The following is an 18176-nucleotide window of genomic DNA, read 5'->3' on the forward strand; positions in this document are numbered from 1 at the left end:
TTTTTAATCAGAATGGTGGCAGTCTGGGGAGATGGTGGCCTCAGTGTCCCCCCAAAAGAATCTCCAAAGATTCTGCTTGGCCATTAAAGTTTTTAGAGGGAAAAAAGGAAGTAAACTCATTTATCATTGAGATAGGGGGTCAGAGTCATCACCATCCCCCGCTGTGTGCAGGTTAAGGTGCAGGCTTGTCGACTTCTTGTGATTTTTCTTTAAATGCTATCTTGTTCACACAGTTAATTCACGACTTTACTAAAGGGGAAGCTAGGGAAGAGAGCTGGTCATCTGTTAATTACTTATTCTTCATTTCCACTTCTTTGATCTATGGAAAGAACCAACATCTTAGCAAGGTATTGTGTGATCAAAAGATTTGAAAGGTGTGCTAGGGCCAGAGATGAGTAAAACATGGGGGTGCCTGCTTTATAGTTAGTGTCAAGACAAAAGGGGGCTCCTGCAGAGAGCTCCTTCCTGCCAAAAGCTGCTTACACTCTTCTAAGTTCTCAACTGGGACATCTGTAACAAAAGACAGATTGAGAAGAAAAAAGCACACAAATTTATTTAATATGTTTTATGTGATATGGGAGCCTTCATAAGGAAGCGAAGGTCTCAAGGAATAGTTTAAACCTGAACATTTTTGTGCTAGACTTGATGGAGAGCAGAAAATCATGGAAGGATATGATAGGGCAAAAAACATGAGGTAAGTGTATTAAGCTGAAGGAAACAGCAATGCCAGCTCATTCAGATTCCTCTGGGTCCCTTTGATAGGGACAGAGTAAAGGGACAAAGTGGGTGATTAAATAGTTAATCCCACTAGGGGATCGTAAGTAGAGAAAAAAGTATGGGATACCCCTGTAAGTTAATGATCACTAGAGAAAGCAGGTTTGCTTAACCACAAAACCAAGCAGGCTTGCTTAGCAACAAAACCATGCAACAGAAGCATGAGACATGCCCCCAAATAATAAAACAATGGTGGCATTAGACTAATATTCTGCCCAGTGAGTTCAGTAAGTTAATGATTCCTAGTACATGCTCCTCCGGGCAAACTAAAAACAAAAATATAAGGAAAGGGTGACATTATACTGAAACCTGAGATGATTTACCATTTTTAGTGTATGTTACTGCCTTTTTGTTCATTTCCATTGTGCCAGGACAGTCCTGGCTTGACCATGTAGGGACAAGAAAACTCCCCCACCTGACGTGGAGAAGGAACTGATGATGGAAGCGTGACGCCTACTCAAGAATGAGAAAGAAGGTGGTCTTTTCCCCCACTTCACTTTTCCTTTGATTACAAAACTGTAGTTCACTAAGTTCTTGGGGCGTGGCACCCTCTCCCCTGCCCACTTGTAAGCCTCACAAGCATCCTATTCTAATAAATCACTTCTTATTTATCACTTTGCCTCTTGCTGAATTCTTTCTGTGCTGAGACATAAAGAACTGGAGTTCCTCAGAGCCCCCCCGAGGTGCATTTCTGCAGTTTCACCTTCGTCTTCAGAAATAACGATGCTTCTTTCTTCTGAGTACAGGAAGGTCACCTCTCATGTGAGAGTTTTATGACCTACTTCAGGGGAAGGTAAGAATGTCCTTCCTAGGTTTTATAATCTGCTTCATTGGAAGGTCAGATAGTCCTTCCTGCACATCTATTTCTCAAATTCCTTACACTTGAAATATTCAATATGCCAAAGTGCCACATTTTGGACTAGCGTGTCCTGATCTCCTGTCAATACCTGAAAGACTACTGACCTTCCCCTGAAACAGTGGACATTCTTTGAAGGTAGAAGAACAAGGCCAGCCATTCATGCCATGTGTTTCTCTCTGTACTGATTGCCACCAAGATCTTACATTAAATATCTGATCCCATACATCCTTTTAAGATAATTGGAAAGTTTTAAGGAAATAAGGGGTTTTAGAAGTGTTAGTTTCATTAATAATTTACTTGCCTTCATTTTACAGAAGCTGAAGTTAAAATAAGTGGTTTACCTGAAATCATGTAGGAAGTTAGTGGCAGAGCCGTGAAATTAGAACATCAGACCAAAAGTAATAAAATAGCATCATAGACTTATGGCTTAAAATAATCTTCAATTTATACTGAACTGAATGTTTCATTAGTCCCATTAACCTTTTATTTACATTCTATTCCTTTGTGTTTCTATTCACCAAGTGAAAAATACAGGTTTCATTTTTTTAAAAAATTTCCATGGTGAAGACTAATTGCATCAAAATCTGCTGAGGAGCTTTGTGAAAAACTAGGTTCCAGGGTACTATCTCACACCTCTAAATAATAATTTTCACATAATAATCATCAGTGAAAAACATATTACTTAAGAATGCTAAGAAACACTAAAGGCCCAATAGAGGTCTTCATAGAATACTCCACTAGTTTGTTGGTGAATTACTTTTACTGTCTGCAAATTGATGAAGTGTTGTCACATGTCTACTTCAGGATTATGACATCTCTCATAACCTATTAATGCTTTTCCAAGGTCTGCCACTAAATCAAGACCTCACATTAACATAGCCATTTCTAGGGATTTTAATGAAGTAAGTTATGTTTTAGTAGATCTACATTTTAAAACTGATCACCATTAACATTCACATTATATTCTCCATTTTCCATATGTCTTTATTTTGTGAAAAAGTCATCATTAGAATGTGTGGTCCTATCATCATAGATCCTCAATTAAACTTTTTATTTTGTCCTTGTCTTGAATTATGATATAACAAGTTATGGCAAAACGGGCAATTTCTTTTGGAGTTCTAAGGATAGGTAGTGTGTACAAGAAATAAATCTTTGTTGGTTTAAGCTATTAAGATTTTGCATTTATTACTGCCATAAAAATTCCCTAACAGTGAGTTTCCCCAAATGTTGTAATTCTGATAACTGAAAAATTTATGTAAGTACTATTACTTTGAAGTGATAGTTCAAGTACTATTCTTCTTCTTATTGAGAAGGATAGTACTTTTCCACTTTTTACTGAACTAAAATACTGACCACTTGATAGTCACAGTGATGGTTTACTCACTTTTTGGTGCCAATTTGTTCTAGCTATAGCTGTACCTTGGGCCAAAATCATAGATGGTAACCTCCAAAATGCAAGTATCCTTGAGGTCAATCTCAACATTCCAATTTTAAATAATGTTTAAAATTCATCAATTAATTCATCAATTAATTAAAAAGAAAACACAACACAAAATTTTGGTACTAAAGCTTTAGCCAGTATTTTAGCTCTTTACTGAAAATATCTTGGAGATAAGCTGTAAGGTGACCAATCTTCCTGGCTTGCTGGAGACTTCCCAGTTTTAACTTTGCAAGTTACGGGAAATCCTTTGGTCTCAGACAAACAGGGTTGAGTCATCATCTGGAAAGTTATACCACACAACCCAAAGCAAAACTTCCTAAATATTCCTTATAATACTGGTTCTTAAAGTGTGGTCTCTGGACCAGCAGCATAGCATCACATGGGAACCTGTTAGAAGTGCAAATTATTAAGCCCTGTCTTAGACTACTTAAACAGAAGCTCTGGGGAGTGGAGCCTGGCAATCTGTGTTTTAATATTAATTTAATAATCAATTTATGATTCGCTTAAATTCCCAGGTGAACTTGATGCACATTAAAGTTTGAGAACACTACAGTCCTCTCCTCTACATTGTCCTTGCTTTTCTGTCCACCCATACTGCATCATCCCCTCTCTAGGATTTTTTCTTTGTATTTTTTCATCCTTTTTTCTCATGGAGAAAATTTTGGCCTCTCCAATTCTTCACGTCCAGGATTCCCCCTATGAAAACACAATGTTCATTGCCAAGCAACATAGAGACTCCTTACTCCTCGGCGGTTGGAGTGAAGAAATTTAAATATTTACAATTTAATATTTTTCTATCATATATATTCATACTCAGAAACATGTAGTTTTTATTTTTAAAAATCTCTATGTGAAGAGGAACTGTCTCTTGTGAAAAAATGAGTAGCTGAAACAATTGTCCTATAGCTTTTGATGCCAGTTAAATGAGAAACATTCCAAGGAAAAGAAATTTCACAAAGGCCTTTGCCCATAAACTATATATAATTTAAGGTCATCATAAATTAATTATTAAAGGAATGGGGTTATTATATCAATAAAATTGCAGTACCATTAAATCAACCAAAGTGAAAAGTTAGAAAGGAAGACATTCACTTAATTTACAATATTAAACTTTTTTGTGTGTGTGTCGTACGCGGACCTCTCACTGTTGTGGCCTCTCCCGCTGTGGAGCACAGGCTCCGGACGCGCAGGCTCAGCGGCCATGGCTCACGGGCCTAGCCGCTACGCGGCATGTAAGATCTTCCCGGACCGGGGCACGAACCCGTTTCCCATGCATCGGCAGGCAGACCCTCAACCACTGCGCCACTAGGGAAGCCCAATATTAAACTTTTAATAAACACAATAATATGATTTTACTAATTTTAAAATTTCAGAGTTTGGACTGAAATTTATGATACAAATGTCGTTACTGAAGAGATGCTCATCCAAGTTAATGTGAAATATTGAAGAGGGTTTCACTTTGCTTATTGGTTTTAGATTAGAGTGAGAGAAAGGCATGAGGGCTACCTTATGCTGACCATTTGATGCCCTGCACCAATTGGTAGTTTGGCATATGTTCAATATATTATTCCTCAATTATTTGCATAATATTAATTTAGTGAGAACAGAAAAATCTGAAATTTCATTAAGAAAATTTAAATACAGAAATGCTCATTTAATTCATTTTACTAGGAAAAGTAGAGATATTGTAGGTAGGGGTAGTTCCTGTTCTGTGGTCCCAGTTCTGCTTTCAGGGTTTTTTTTTGTTTTTGTTTTTGTTTTTGGGTTCTTGTCTTGTTTTGTATTGCTTTTCTGAATGAGACAACAAACTATATGAAAGGATTTATAATTATTTAATACATTAAAATGAAATACTACATTGTTTATTACTGTCTCAAAATTTTAGTTTCTGTAACTGCCACATTTTGATGACTGATAATGCATCTGTGCAAACATATTTGAGGTAAGCCTATTTCAATAAGGAAGTGGTTTTTCAAAGTCTTCTTTCCACTAGAGGGTGCTGACAACTTCAGCAAAATCAGGACCAATTTGTTACCTTCCCTAAATTGATTCCAGTAATGTTTTAGCCCTCTTTATTGATTAGCACTCAAATATACGCCTAACAAAACTGTCACTCAGGATGGCTGTGTTTTTAAAGTTCATTATTTTCAATACTAATTCATTACTATTATTTTTGTTTTGAAGATATCTTACAATAATCATATGATCATGCAAGAAGTATTGGGGGCATGTGAGAGACTGGAGAGAGCTTGACAGAAATGCATGTGTGCAGAGGTGGATTGGCTGCCACTTGGGGACAAACAAAAAAAATCACACACTTTCCTGGACGCTTCAATTGAGTGAAGTGAAAGCCTTAGTCCTCAGGGGGAAGGTGAGGAGATGTTTGCATTCCAGAACCCAGGCAAAGCTCCATTGCTTCTGGGAAAGGGAGAAAAGGAAAAACTTGTTACTGATGGAGGGGGAAGAAGGACTTTGGGACCAATATCCTGCACTAATTCAAAGAAGAAGTCTGTTGCCACTAGGGGAGAGGCAGGAAACTCTCCTTCCCTCGAGGGCTACCACAAATTCAAGGCTACCATAACATGGAGGAACAGGAACAATGTGAAAGCTCACCCATAAGGCTATACAGGGCCTGCTTAACACTGAAGATGGATCGGGAATACTGAACTTACCTCCTCACTTCCCCCATGAGACTAGCACTGAGTGACAAAGCAGTCTGCTGCTGCAATGGGACAAAGGCATGGAGAGAGAAGCCTCTGAAGTGCAGGTTTGCAAAGACTGCTGAAAGTTGAGGGTAGAGCAGGAATATTGAGAGAAAACCTTTGACACCCATGGTCCAATACTCAGCACAAGGTAAAAGCAGACCTCTACTAGGATTGTAATTGCTGGTTCATAAATCTGCATATTTTATAGTTTAAATATTGAAAAAGTGTTTCTAAAGTAGTCATACCAATTTATACTTCTTTAAGCAGTATTTAAGAGCTTTTCTTATTTCATAGTCTTGTCAAAACTTGGTATTTTTAAAATTTTACCAAGTGATGCATATGTAATGGTATCTAATTGCAGTTTAAATTTGCATTTCCCTAATGACTAATGAAAGTGAGTATGTTTTCATATGTTTATTGGTCATTTGAGTATTCTTATTTATGAAGATTTACTCAAGTCAATTGTCCATTTTTCTAAGTTGTGTGTTTTTTTAATTTTTTATTTATAGTGAACGCTTTGTTGTTTGTATGGTTTGAAAATGTCTTTTCTCACTCTCTGTGACTTTTTTCCCTGCTTATAAAAATAGTGAAAACTACTAAATTAAAAAAAAATACTTTGTTTATTTATTTGGTTGCACCAGGTCTTAGTTGTGGCATGAGAACCCTTAGTTGTGGCATGTGGGATCTAGTTCCCTGACCAGGGATCAAACTTTGGCTCCCTGCATTGAGAACATGGAGTCTTAACCACTGTACCACCAGGGAAGTCCCAAAACTACTAAATTTATGTATTCAGATTTAGCAGTCTTTTCCTTTATAGTAATTTCCATTTACACAGTTTCCATATATTCTGAGGTCAGGTCTTCTATAATATTTTATAGAATCTCAATTATTTGCCCTTCAAACTTAGATCTACAATCCACCTATAATGGATTCTAGTGCATTATGCAAGATGTGAACCTAGTTGGTTTCCATAAAAATAAAAAATTGTCTTAGCAACATTTTAAAAGGCCATTTTATGTAAAATAAATAGTTAGTGGGAAGCAGCCGCATAGCACTGGGAGATCAGTTCGGTGTTTTGTGACCACCTAGAGGGATGGGATAGGGAGGGTGGGAGGGAGACGCAAGAGGGAGGAGATATGGGGATATATGTATACATATAGCTGATTCACTTTGTTATACAGCAGAAACTAACACAACATTGTAAAGCAATTATACTCCAATAAAGATGTTAATAAATAAATAAAAATAAGATGCCATTTTATTGCCACTTCTCTACAGTGACACTTATGTCAAATGAAGAAAAGAAACGTCCATATTTGCATGTGTCTCTTTCTAAACTCTCTATTCCATTGCTATATTTGTCTGTCATTATAATATTACACTATTTTACTACATCTTTAAAATATATCTTAGTAACTGGTAGAGCATTTTTTCCCACTATGTTCTTCTTTTTTGAGAGTATTTTGAATACTCTTGGATATTACATATCCATTTATATTTTATTAATTCCCACAAAAAGCCAGTTGCTGGGGACTTCCCTCGTGGTGCAGTGGTTAAGAATCCACCTGCCAATGCAGGGGACACAGGTTAGAGCCCTGATCCAGAAAGATCCCACATGCTGCAGAGCCGCTAAGCCTGTGCACCACAACTACTGAGCCTGTGCTCTAGAGCTCACGAGCCACAGCTACTGAGCCCACGTGCCACAACAACTGAAACCCACGTGCCTAGAACCTGTGCTCTGCAACAAGAGAAACCACCGCAATGAGAAGCCCATGCACTGCAAGGAAGAGTAGCCCATGCGCAACAATGAAGACCCAACACAGTGAAAAATAAACAAACAAACAAATAAATAAATATTTTTAAACACCAGCTGCTGTTTTAATTAGTATTGTATTGAATCTATTCAGCTATTTTGGGGAAAGAATTGACATTTTTACTGTATAAAGTAGTTCATTACGCTTTTAGTTAGTTTTTTTTTTTTTTTTTTTGCGGTATGTGGGCCTCTCACTGTTGTGGCCTCTACCGTTGCGGAGCACAGGCTCCAGACGCGCAGGCTCAGCAGCCATGGCTCATGGGCCCAGCCGCTCCACGGCATGCGGGATCTTCCCGGACCGGGGCACGAACCCGTGTCCCCCGCATCGGCAGGCGGACTCTCAACCACTGTGCCACCAGGGAAGCCCCGCTTTTAGTTTTTGATATTTGTTGTCATCCTCTTTTCAGTACGTCAGTCAGAGTCTCGCTTTTAAACAGTTCCATAAATTTAAACAAAAATTCTGGTAGACCTCTACTTGGAGGATGTGGGAAGAATATATAAGTGAAGGATGCAAGTAAACTATATCCTCATATTTCATAGTATCAAGTCAACTTAGAATGTCTAATATTGAAAAATCAAGAAGTAGTAATATAAGCATTTTATTTCAGTTTATAGAGCTAAATGTCAAAAGGAGCAGCTTGAAGAGTGGAAGATGGTTAAATCAGAGGAACAGGAATCAGGCTGGTAAGGATAGTGCCCATTTTTAAGGAAAATTTATAAGCCTTTGAATTTATTTTATTTTGAAAAACTCTTTGTACTTAAAAATGTGGTCTATCAACTGATGCCTGCCTAGATCCCCATACAACTGGATTATGACCAGATAAGTACAGAAATAGAAATAAATATTTAGAAATTTTTTAGCAGTGTCACAAAGTAATTGTATGTCTGTGGAGTACTGAAAAAGAAGACATATGTCTTTTTTTCTTTCATTTCACTTTTCTAGTTTTTCATTTTTATTGTGTTTTATAAAATTATCAATTCATGATGGATTGGGATTCTTTTAAAAATGGATTTTTATCATATATAGTTTGAGAAACACTCTATTTTGACAAATGATTATTTAACTCAAAAATTTAAAAAAAACAAAAATTTTGTGCTATGTCCAGAAGATACATAAGGTGACTTGTTTTCAACCTGGCAAATCAAGAAATTTAATGTAATAGATATCTAAATACAGTGTTTCCATCTGTCCAACATCATTTAATACAATGTTCAACACTCAGTCTAAAAATTTCTCTTTCTTTTATTTCTGATAATTTAGTGCTCTGTGAGTAAAAGGTTATTTATAAACCTAGCCTAAACTAATTTGGCTTTTCGGTAAGTAGCAGAATTTTTTTCTGTCATGTATATAGGTACTCTGCAATTGTAGGGAGAGGCTGGTGAGAGTTCTAGTTCTCCACCTCTGCAAACTCATCATCAGATGGTTCATTGCAGTGAAAGCAAGCTCTGACCAAATTTCTCAGAAAATGGACATCTACTGGCTCTAATGAGGCAGAAGCAGCCATAAAATCTGTTTGCAGATTGAAGGAGTTCCTTCTCTCTGCCATTTGGTAACCTGGCCAGCACTTTCATGCATGTCTGATTCGCAAGAAGATATGGTGCTATTCTTACAATACAATGGGCAAACCTTGTAACCAGCTTTTAGGCAGGATTTGTTTTTTAATGGATCATTATTCTGGACTTCTAATGCCATGGGACCAGTCATGTCAGTCCCAACTATTCACTTAATTTAACAACAATAATACTCGCAATCAATGAACTGTTTTATAAGACTTAACGTTAATTACTACAATCTAAAAATCTATGCAAATATAGAATCTTTTTTTGAAAATAAATCAGGTTTATTGAGATATAATTTATGCACATGAAATTCACTCCTTTTAAGTGTATAGGTCTATGCATAATCCTTTATGAGCATACGTGCCTGTCTCCCAGATAGCCACTTCATAGCCAGATAGTCACTTTGGCTAATTGGCCAAACTCAAATAGTTGAATTAAAGATAAGTAACATGCTAAATGGTTGATCAAAATATTTTGCTTCAGCTTAACATATTCATAAACATATTATTTCTCAATCTTATATAAAATATAACATTGTTATTAACTATTACGCTTTTTCCATAATGTAAAATGTTCAACTATCACAAATGTGTTTGTGCCAATTGCTTGTGCAACTTTGTAATCAGTTTACATTCAGTGCCACAGAGATGAACAAGAAGCTCTGGAAATCTGAGAATTTTTGTGGAAGGATATTAGTTTTCCAACCTGGTTGTTCTTAGTTTCACTATTAGTTGTTGTCCTTTTTTTTCTGAATGTCTTCCATGAGTATAAGGCAGAGGTTGACAGACAGACATTGTTTGAAGATCCAGATAGTAACTATTTTCAGTGTTGTGGTACATATGGTCTCTTTTGTAACTAAACTCTGCCATTGTAGTGTGAGAGCAGCCACAGACAATACTTAAAGAAAAAAGCATGGCTGTATTCAGTAAAAATTTATCTATAAAACAAGTGTCAGGAAGCATTTGTTTCACAGATTATAATGCCAACTAAAGAATGTCACTGACCATCTGGTTCTACAAGAATTAAGTCAATAGCCACTGCAGTTGTTGACCTTGAACACACCCTGAAAGAGATTCAGAGTGGAGATCAGGAATGAGGCACTCTGTGCTCTGGGAAAACTGGCAGAACAGGCCTTCAGATAGTTAGATGTTTTCAGAAGAAAATTTTATGAACCAATATCTTGCATCTTCCCATACTTAGAAAAGCATTAAAAGCATGAACTAAGATATCTGTGCTTTGTGACAGCAGTAACCTTCTATGGAGATGTGTGCTTGATTGCACATACTTCTCCAAAATCACATATATGCTGGCCTTCCCCCTTACCTCTTCAGAGCAATTCCACAGAGCTATCTGAGAGTCTGTCTCCTGGGCTATTAGTTTTCAGTAAGTCCTCAAATAAAATTGAAACTCACAGCACTCATTTTGTGTGTTTTTATTTCAGTTGACTGACATTTCTGGCAACCATGAATGGACCCAGAGCAGACTATTCTCCTTCACCTGAACTCTACGAGGATCTGGAGCCTTGGTGACAGCAGGGCCCCTTATGCCCATCTGCCTACTCATGAGTCCAGAAGAATTTTATTATGCCTCTCGTGGTTCTTGTATTTCCTGATTATTGGTGACGATTCTGAGTTTTATTTGGCAGTGTATAACAGGTACCTGACCCCCACAGTTGAAAGATACTGGGGGAAGCCTAGTTGAAAGACACTAGGATTTGCTCAGTTGAAAGGCACCGAGAGGTCTGGACTGGGTGATTAGGTGGGAGGCTGGCTTAATGTCTTTTCTAAGTGAGGGGCATGGGAAAGCCACCCTCCAACTAACACCCAAGCCCATTTCTGTATGTACAAAAATTATATTTATAAGTATTTACTTGGGAATTAATGGAAATATTCTCCTGAAATTAGCTGAGATAGGGATCTTTTATTGCATACATACACACTTAGGTTAGAGAAAGCTGGCTTGATAAAAAATGTTTTCATAATTCTGACCCAAAAGGTCCTTCTAGGAGGAGCTTGCTTTTATCTCCATGTGTCTTTGAGATGTAAGTGTTCTATCAGGACTTTCAGAAGCTTATTTTACTCTTATCTAGACCATCTCCAATTCCTGAGACTGAGAGAAAAAAAGGGAAAAGAGACCTTTTTACCCTTAGCTTATTCTGTTATTTATAAACTAGTGAGTTCTGTATTGTAATACCTGATTCATGACTAACTTTTAAAAATGAAGCTATGAGATCTCTAGTTGTGTCTGTCTATATATCTGTGTGTACTTTATAGATATGATATATCTCAACCTGTGGATGTTATTACCAAAATTAACTTGTAAATGAATTCTATTTAATTGACTTAAAAAAAATCAAGTGTTTATATAAATTCCCAGAAATATGAAAGAAACTAACCCAAATGAATTTCAGGTTCAAATGATCTGGGAAATATATAGTATTAAATTATCATTTGGTTTGAAAGTTAGTTGGTTTAATTAATACAGACATGTCTTTAAAGTCATCAGCATTAACTATAAAACTTTAATTGTACCTAGGTTTACTAGAAGTCAAATAAGAAGTTGTAAAATTTGTCAGCAAGAAAAATAACTTGGAATGATAAAAATTTTATAAGCAAATTAAATGTAGTTGAGATATGGCTTTTAGGTAAACTCTTTAGGAATAATTATGTTTTAGGAATGTCTACTTAAAAAATAGTCTCTCCAGATATTTGGTAACTTGAAACTTTAGAGTTTTGTTAAATTACGTTAAATGATGGCAGTTTATTAAATATCTAGTTCATTCCCAAATAAAATAAGATAGGGAACATTAATTACTGAACATAGGCTTCCTTTTACAGGGAAACTAGAGATATTTAGGACTATTAATAAATATGTTTGGTGCCACATCAAGCCATTTTCTTTAATAAAGCACATGCTTTTTAGAAATTATAAGTAGTATTTATAAGTTTGCCAATCTACAGAATGCTAATGTAAGAGACAAGTCATAAGTGTTTACTTCTTAATTATTGCTAGAAGTTATGTCATCTAATATATGTAATTAAAACTACTAAGCTAATAAGCAAAATATTTTTGTATTCAAGAAAAAAAGAAGGTATAAGAAATAGAAATGCATTTTGTTAAGCATAAAGAAGGTAATTTTGTCCTAAAGCAAGTTATTTCTAAATGGGAAAGAAAATAAGGGACAAATTAATATGGATATAGAATGTTGTCGAAGATTTGTGAGAAAAAAAATCTTTAAAGAGGAATTCTATGTGCGGTCAGGACTAAGATTAAAATAAATTTGAGCAAATTAATTTCAAATTAATGTAAAGTGGTACAAAACCTGAATTGGGTTTTCTCTCTGTTAAGAGGACAAAGTTTTCCTGGAATATTGATTTGCTTTTTTCACAGGTTGTAAACTTTCTTTACCTTTTAAATCATTTTAAGTCTTTTGTCATTCATAGATAGTTGTTGTTTTACTCCAATGCCTTTGAAAAAATGCTTTATCTTCAAGAAGATTTATAGACAGAACTTTTTGACAAGTACAGGTTTCTGATAAATTTCAGGTCATACCACTAAGCTGGGTAAGAAATTAAAGAATTCTAATGGAAATCTTGGTGGCTTCATACAACTGTTAACAAAAGTTCAAGTATTAGTTACATAGGACTGAGTTAACTGATGAATTTGTTTATAAATTTTATGTGTTTCTTTTTTCGGTTTGAAATATTACTGGCTTTTAATCTGTGTTTTCCAGATGTAAGGAAAACTTCTCCCTGAAGCTAATTATGACATACAGCAATTTGGTAAGCAGAATTGAAATATTTAACTTTTCTCTCTACCTAATTGGAAGAGAAATTGGAAACTTTCAGGTTACCAGAAAGCAGACTCCTAAAAGGTGCAGGAACCTAAAGATACTTTTGGACCTAGAGAAGAGAGGAACTCACCTAAATCTTTAGATATCACAGGTGGGATCTGATGGCAAGTCCTTGCTGTGGCCTTCTGGACTTGAGAGGCCTTTTAAAAATTAAATCTGAAATTCCTTATAAAATTTCCAGCAAAGCCAATTTAAAAACATCTTATATGTTCAATTATACTTATGTAAATAATCTGGCCAAGTTTATTGAAGCCACATTTATTTCTGCAAACAAATTACTCTTGATTTGGCTGTATTTGATAGAAATGAAGGTAATTTTAGAGAGAAAAATTATGTTTCAGTGGATATTAAATTCTAGTTGTTAACTGAGGTCTGTATTTACTGCCTAAAACTCACTTCCTAGATAGCTCCTTGTTATTATGTTACATTATTGTAAATTTTAATTGAATTATTAAAAGGACACTCTGAGTTTGTTTCTGAAGCTTATCACAGTAATCTACCTTGAATGAAGATCAGATGCCCCATGACCTACAATTAGGATATTATGCATACTAGAAAAAGCATCATTTAAAGGACTATCTTCAATGTAGATGGAAGAAAACTTATCAGGTACTCTTAACCAGCTCATGCACAGAAGAACTGAAGGAAATTGACTTTTAGATTCATATTTACCACTTAGATAGGGTGCTGCACTGGACTGGTCTATAGAGAGGACTGCTGACCTCAAACTCCCCTTAAAACAATGCTCAGAGGAGAAACTACACTCACACCAGGACAAGAAGAAGAAAACAACAGAAGTAAACAGACCTGCCAAGATGCCGGAACTGAACTGTATGATTATTAATTTTTTTTAATATCTTGGACTTTTGCAAGAAAATCAATGTTTTTCTATCATGGGCACAAATTCTATGCAGCGTTTAAAAATTAATTCAGTAGTTGGGTTTATGGTCATTACCTCTCTACCTTTGTGGATTTCTCCTCATTAAGACTCTAACTGGATGGTCTTAGGAAATTTATCCTAGACTAAAGAAGTTACAGTTCTGTTTAGGCCACTACTGATATTATGAGATGAGACACCCTCACTTAGCCAATGAATCATACTTGCTCTGACCATGTCATAAATATGAATTTTCTTTTAAAGTTACTCAAGCTCAATCAGAACAATGAGCTAAATTTTGGTTAAAGAATATAACCTCCCTCAACTTGGGGCTGGATTCATATGGCTAATACCAGGTCATTTAAGTTTAAAGGCCCTTATGTTGGGAACAATTAAATCATACTAAGGATAATCAACCGAATAACATTAAGAAGTTCAACGTAATAACACTAAGAAATTGTGCTGGGTGCCTTATGAACAATACCAATATATAATTACCTTTAAGATAGTGATAAGACAGGGCCAGATGAGTTTGAGGTATACTCGGCCATACCTAATGGAAATGTGTATATAATTACTTTTAAGATAGTGACAGACAGGGCCAGATGAGTTTGAGGTATACTCGGCCATACCTAATGGAAATTCTTGGCTTAAATATTTACTTATAATACTATTATTAATGCTAGCTATAGTACTTATATTCTGCCTATTTTACAAGATTGTTGTTTCTTGAGGTGCCAAACATGTGACTGGGCTGCCAATAAAAATAATTGTAACTAGGTGGCTTGAAATGATTGACCAAATATATAGTTCCAAATAAGATCAATGATTGTAACAGTGTAAGTCTAGATATGGGAAGAAGCAACCAGAGGGAATCTTCTCCTCGACATTAACAGACTAGTAAGACAGGTGATCCAGGAACTTCTGCTATCAATTAATAGGGCCTACTCTGGTAATAGCACATTGAGTAGCCTATCAACAAAATCCTGGCCTAAGAATGAGCATTCCTAGTACAATGGGACAAATGGTCATGTAATATCTTTCAAACCATTGTTGAGTTTTTGACCATGAGGGGGCACAACTAACAAAGAATGTCACTTGCCATCTGGTTCTGCAAGAATTAAGTCACTAGCCAGCACAGTTGCTGACCTTCAATACACCCTGAAGGAGTTCAGAGTGGAGATCAGGAATAAGGCACTCTGTGCTCTGGGAAAACTTGTAGAACAGGCCTTCAGATAGTTACATGCTTTCAGGAGAAAATTTTATAAACCAATTTCTTGCATCTTAAAATCATAACTAAGATACCTGTGCCTCGTGACAGCAGTAACCTTCTACAAAAATGTGTGCTTTATTGCACATACCTCTTCTCCAAAGTCACATATATGCTTACCTCCCCTTTCATCCCTTCAGAGAGATTCCTCAGAGCTATCCGAGAGGCTGTCTCCTGGGCTATAGTCCTAAGGAAGTCCTCACATAAAACTGAAACTCACAGCTTTCATGTTGTGTGCTTTTATTTCAGTTGACAATAATTTGACAATCCCTGGTATAAGCAATCAGTAATAAACCTAATGGCTTTCAACTTACTATTGGCTTGTATTAAGATATCAAAAAAAGTTTATAACACTGATATCAACAATAAAAAGATTACCAGGGCAGTATTGAAAACCTAAATATCCCATGAATACCAATGATATAATTTCAACTAAAATTAGCTTCTTTTTAAAAAGTTTTTGGCCACAACACCTGGCATGTGGGATCTTAGTTCTCCGACCAGGGGTCAAACCTTCACCCCTGCAGTGGAAATGTGGAGTCTTAACCACTGGACTGCCGGGGAAGTCCCAACTACTATTTATAGGCTGAGATAACATAAACTCATCTATTCTTCCCTCCGTCCCAGCAAGACCTCTATAACTATGCTACCTTAGGACAGTGAATCTACTGAGAGATAGTTTAAGGGCACCAACAATTCATCAATTCATTAAACCTCTCAATTACAGTTCTGTTTTAGAGAACAAATTTCTCGAAGTCACTGAATCTCTGGGTATTTTTTATTCAGAAGGAAAGGGCTGTTGCCTCTAAAAATAGATATTATGGCTCATACTTTTCAAAAGGAGATACAGCATGAAAAATAATCTTGCAGATGACAAAGCTTCTGCAGGTCAGGAGGATGTGCAAAAACTTAAAAAAAATACCTGCTAACTCTTATATAGGAGAAGGCCATGTGGAAGAGCAGATTTCCAATGATGGTGACACTGACTTATTTTACAAGGATTTTGGCAAACATACATAATTCAAATGGCAGTTTGGTTGTCAAAAATGCTGTGACCAGAGGCTTGCAGGTCCCCTTGAAACAATAGTTCAGTAAGTGCTAACTCAGCATTCATGGTGACTTTGTGGAATGTAACTACTGGGAATAATGAGAATAATGAGAGTCACAGTAGCCAAACCACAACTACCTACAGGTAATATGAATGAAAAATAAATGTTTGAGGTTGTTATTGCTGTAAAGCTATGTAATATAGTGCACTTACCGTGTTGCTAAAATTATTTATCAGTGAAAATTTATCATGTAAATACTAGATAGCAGGTAACATGTTCTGTGAATGGATGAATGAATAAATAAAAGATAACTGGGATTTATCATAGGATATAATATAACTTAAGTTTGTTTGAGAAGGAGAAAAGTAAAGTGATTGAGGCTCTATGTGCTGCTTTTTTCAACAGGCAGCCACATATTTCTGCATGTCAAGCCATGACCCTGAGACACAATGATGAAGGTTGGAGTAAATGGATTTGACCAATAGGGCACCTGGTCACCAGGGCACTTTTAACTCTGGCAAAGTGAATATTGCTTGCCATCCGTGGCCCCTTCATTACCTCAATTACATATTCTACATGTTCCAGTATGATTCCACCCATGGCAATTTCAGTGGTAGAGTCAAGGCTGAGAACTGGAAGCATGTCTTCAATGGAAATATAACTTCTATCTTCCAAGAACAAGATTCTGCCAACATCAAATGAAGTGATTTTGGTGCTGATTATGTTGTAGAGTCCACTGGTGTCTTCACTAGCTTGGAGAAGACTAGGGCTCACGTTGAACCTAAGAGTCATCACCTCTTCTTCTGCTGCTAATGCCCCCATGTTTGTGATGGGCATGAACCATGGGAAGTATGACAGCTCTCTCAAGATTGTCAGCAATGCCTCCTGCATCACAAACTCCTTGGCCCTCTTGGTCAAAGTCATTTATGACAACTTCGGCATTGTGGAGGGACGCATGATCACAGTCCTTGCCATCACTGCTTCCCAGAAGTATGTAGATGGTACCTCTGAGAAACTGTGGTGTCATGACTGTGGGGAAGCCCAGAACATCATTCTTGCTTCTATTGGTGCTGCTGAGGCTGTGGGAAAGGTCTTCCTGAGCTGACTGGGAAGCTCACTGGCATGGTCTTCTGTGTCCCTTCCCCTAATGTTTCAGTGCTGGATCTGCTCTGCAGTGTGCAGAAAGCTTCTAAATATGATGACATCAAGAAGGCGGTGAAGCAGGCATTGGAGGAAGCCCTAAAGGATATCCTGGGCTACACTGAGGACTAGGTTGTTTCCTGCGACTTTAAAGGTGACACCCACTCTCCCACCTTTGTTGCTGGGACTGGTATTGCCTTCCATGACCACTTTGTCAAGCTCATTTTATGACAATGTATTTGGCTACAGCAATAAAGTGGTGGACCTTATGGTCCACATGACCTCTAAGGAGTGAGTCCCCTGGAACACCAGCCCCAGTGAGAACAGGAGAGGAATAAAGAGGTGCTTACTGCTGGGGAGTCCTTGCCCCAACTCAATCTTTGACCCAACTGGAGGATCTCCAGTTCTTGACACAGTTTCTATCCCAGACCCCTGAAGAAGAGGAAGGACTTAGGAAACTCTACCTTATCACTTGCCATCAATAAAGTGCACAGTACCCAGTCAAAAATAAATAAATAAAGTCATCAGGGACTGCTTGAAGAGATGGGAATAGATTGTGTTCTAGGAAATGTTGTGACATCATTTGCCCAACTCTGTGCAAGAACATTTGCCCAAGAATCTATAACTAATTCAGTCTAGAAAACAGGTAGTTTAGCAAAGCTTGAGTAATAGGTCTTGTGCTTGACATGCTCCCAGTAAATATTTAATAGCTATCTGTTGATTGCAAAGCCATATTAAACAATATTTCATTAAAATATATCCTGTCATTAAAATAATGAATTCAGGGATACTCTGTCAAAGATTATAATACATCTTTGATTAGCAAATGAGTGAT

General features: G+C 36.7%; 1 pseudogene; it reads left to right on the plus strand.

Annotated features, from left to right (window-relative positions):
* The first annotated feature begins 16650 nt into the window (after positions 1–16650).
* Positions 16651–17636, plus strand: LOC132528966 (glyceraldehyde-3-phosphate dehydrogenase-like; annotated as a pseudogene).
* The last annotated feature ends 540 nt before the right edge of the window (positions 17637–18176 follow it).

Source organism: Lagenorhynchus albirostris, chromosome 11 (genome assembly GCF_949774975.1).
Source record: "Lagenorhynchus albirostris chromosome 11, mLagAlb1.1, whole genome shotgun sequence".
NCBI classification, from domain to species: Eukaryota; Metazoa; Chordata; class Mammalia; order Artiodactyla; family Delphinidae; genus Lagenorhynchus; species Lagenorhynchus albirostris.